General features: G+C 46.7%; 1 long non-coding RNA gene across 1 annotated transcript; it reads left to right on the top strand.

The window, feature by feature from the left end:
• Positions 1 to 796: 796 nt before the first annotated feature.
• On the top strand, positions 797 to 3,210 carry LOC143973809 (uncharacterized). The gene is made up of 3 exons (XR_013272118.1): positions 797 to 925; positions 2,684 to 2,784; positions 2,923 to 3,210. It is a non-coding gene; the product is annotated as an uncharacterized LOC143973809 (long non-coding RNA).
• Positions 3,211 to 3,720: the final 510 nt, after the last annotated feature.

The raw sequence follows: 3,720 nt of genomic DNA, 5'->3' as shown, positions 1-3,720 counted from the left end.
GCACCCCCCCATGTTGAGGGCACGTGGCCTGGTACAGCTCAGGAGGTGGGGGCGCTCGCTAGTCCCCACCCCCTTTCCTGGCCGGCCGGGTAGCGTGCTCGGACAAGGGTCTGATGTGGACCTAGGGGGGGACCCTCTGCCGATTTTTCGGCGTAGGGATTCCCCTTTAAGTCCATACCAGGTGACGAGGCCAGCGACGCCCCCTTCGCTGGCCCTGGCTACCTGGAGACGCGCTCAAAATGAGCGGACTTTTCTCCTCGCGGAAAAAGTCCGCTCATTTCAAAAGTACGGCGGACTAGCACACACACGGCCGTATTGTCCGCTGAAAAGCAAGTCTGGCGGACAGATTGGAGTGCAAAAATACTTTCTAAGTCCGCCGGTCTTTTGGGTAAAAAAAGTCCGCCGGAGGCTACACACGGGGTGATTGTCCGCCGGACTTTTCCACCAGAATGTTTGATCGTGTGTATGAGGCATTAGAGGGAGACAGTCTACAAGTGAGCAGTCATTGCTGGCCTATTGTAATGGTAAGCTTTTAATAGTGTGTGAGCACTTTGTCATCAAAGAACTCCGAAATAAATGTGTATTTCTAAAATAGATAACAGAGGAAATGACTTACAGGTTTAGTTTTGAAATAAATAAATCACGTTGACCAAAAGAGATTTCTCTAATAGGAGGTCACATGCTACATTCAGTAATGCCGTGACAAAGTCCTCTCTTGTAATAATCATCTCCTTCTTTGTATGTTATATTCTGACTTTCTTCTAACTCAGATTTCATCAGAAAATGTCCCCCGGAATGGACTTTCGTGAATCGGAAATGTTATTTCTTCTCCACTGATAAGAAGACGAGAGAGGACAGCGAGCGATTCTGTGTGGAGAACGGATCTGTTCTGGCCACGGTGAGGAGTAAAGATTCCATACTGAAGGTAATTTGATTCCATTGACCGATGTCCTCCTCAGAAATCAGCCACAGCCTGGGTAGAAAATTCTGTCCCCTCTCTGAATATTGTAGAGAGTAATCTTTGCTCTCTGTGTGAAAGCAGTGTTCTCTCTGCAGAGGTCCAATGCTACCGAGTAACCCTCTACTGAGTCCGATTTGTAGTTCTTTAGTTGTGCTCCTGGCTAATTAGAGACCTCTAGGTCTGACCCAACGGGTGGCTTGTCAGTCCTCTGCAAAGAAGTAAAGAGATCATTAGAACATCAGTTCTTATAGTTTCAGGAACCAAAATCCCTTTCATCTGAGACATGTGAGATATGAGATATGAGATATGAGGGTGTGCATGCTGTTTTACTCTGACCTACCTTGAACCTCTACTCATGTCTGTAACAATACTATATACCATATTTATAAATATACATAGCATTATAGCGGAACTACATTTTACAGAATCAGACCCAGATTTGTTTTCATTTTACAGTAACAATCATACAATGGGTGGTATTGGGGTGATTATACTCGTGTGGTAGAGGCTTTCCAGTGAGTTCAGTCTACACCAGATGTTCTGTTTAAGGGTTTGATGGCCCACTTTTATTCACAATAATGACAAAGATAATCATTTGCCACACAGGTTCTTTCACATCAACATGAAGAATTAACTGAAAATGCCGAGCCTTCTAGTTCCCCTGTCAGCAGCACTTCTGCTTTTCTTACCAGTCCCTCTGACTGTGTAGTCCACCTCTCCTGGTTCTCTTGGATCACTCAGCCTTTAGTGGCAGCGCTACCTGCTGCATGGTTCTCCTGGCACTCCAATAGGAGCCCACTTATCACCTGGGATATGGCCTCCTGTCTCATTGTTGGGGGACTTCTGACTCCTGGTGGAGACCACCTGTCTTCTGACAACTGGCTGGGGCCCCCCTGGCCCCTGATGGAGACCTCCTGTCTCCCGACTCTTGGTGGGGGCAACTCTGACTCCTGACAGAGACCTCCTGTCTCCCGACTCCTGGCTGGGACCCCTCTGACCCCTGATGTAGACCTCCTGTCTCCCGACTCTTGGCGGGGGCAACTCTGACTCCTGACAGAGACCTCCTGTGTCCCGAATGCTGGCTGTGGCACCTCTGACCCCTGATGTAGACCTCCTGTCTCCCGACTCTTGGCGGGGGCAACTCTGACTCCTGACAGAGACCTCCTGTGTCCCGAATGCTGGCTGTGGCACCTCTGACCCCTTACAGGGACCTCCTGTTTCCTGACTCTGCCACTTCTGACCTCTAACAGAGACCTCCTGTCTCTCAACTCTTGGCGGGCACCTCTGACCCCTGACATAGACCTCCTGTCTCCCAAATCCTGCCTGTGGCACCTCTAAACCCTTAAGGATACCTCCTGTTTCCTGACTCCTGACTGTGGCACTTCTGACCTCTGATGGAGACCATCTGTCTCCCAAATCCTGGCTAGGGCACCTCTGAGCCCAGACGGAGACCTCCTGTCTCCAATCGGGGAGGCCTGAGCTGACCTCAGGCTTGGCTTATAGGATCTATCAATCCTAGTGCCATCATTCAGATAATACAGGACCATCTAAAATATTGTATTTTTTGGGTGGTGATATATAACAGTGTCTTATGAGTCCTATGGGTCAAAGATTCTTCAGCCTCAACGAGCCCAATTATGAATGGGCATACATTATCTACTACCACTTGGAAATCTGTAAGGGTCATTATTATTATTGATATTATTTTATGATGTGTTTCAGTGTCACATGCAAAGTCAGTTCTGGGTTGGATTACAGCAGAGGATTACATGGACTGGAAACGTTGCAGTGACTCAGTGGTTCTGGTCTGATAACACAACAGAGTGAGTATCCTTCCCAGAACCGTAGAATTTACACATAATGTATACAGGGTTATATAGGTCTTTCCATGCTGTATTGCAGCATATAGTGCTTGGCATCTACCGACACAGAAAAATAATGGTGATCCCTCTTCTCTCTAGGCTGTCTCTACAAAACACGCCAACTACACAGTGTGTGAAAATGGGACAAACTCTCGTGTTATCTCCGTGTACCGATCTCCTTCCCTGGATCTGTGAGAGTAAACCCAGCAAATCCTACTTACTGGACAAAGCCAACGCCTGCTAGTGGTGGAAAGAATCATTCACTGCAAGATCTACAATGTACAAATAATATGGAGGCTTTCTCTACTTGATACCATATCCATTGTTATATTGATGAAGGATAACATCTGAAGACTTCCAATTTACTCTTGTCAACCATTTCCAAGTAAAAGCCTTGTTTTTCATTTCTTGCAGAGTTTAGCATTATTCTTTCAGCTATGTGAATATTCTTTCCTCCTCCAATAACCATAATTTCTCTCCAGAACCTTTGTAGCAGCTCCAGATTCTCACCTCGTTTCCTCTGGTGATCTGTAGCTGTATACAAAGTTTTAGATCTGACTGACCACAAATGTCAGGACTGGGATCTGAACCCACAACCCCTGCTTCATCCAGCCGGAGCTCTTCTTGCAGAGCCACCTGAGAAAAAAAGAAAAAAAACGCTCTGTCTGGTCTTTAGGACAACCCTGCATTGTGCCTTGTTTATGGTGAACCTTAGGCTCCTCCCATGAACTTCCTATAGTATTTAAGCCATGCCTTGGCACTTCCTTTTTGCCACATTATTGTGCTCTCTTTAGCCAATATCTTGCTCTTGTCACTCCTGCTGCCATCCATATCTTCCCTACTACTCATTACTGACCTTGGCTTGTTCCTTGACTATACTTCCACTCAATCCCAACC

The sequence above is a fragment of the Lithobates pipiens genome, unplaced genomic scaffold (genome assembly GCF_037356315.1).
Source record: "Lithobates pipiens isolate NorthernLeopardFrog02 unplaced genomic scaffold, aLitPip1_a1.2 Scaffold_119, whole genome shotgun sequence".
NCBI classification, from domain to species: Eukaryota; Metazoa; Chordata; class Amphibia; order Anura; family Ranidae; genus Lithobates; species Lithobates pipiens.
The sequence above is the reverse complement of the archived record's forward strand: the minus strand, read 5'-3'. Positions and strand labels throughout refer to the sequence as shown.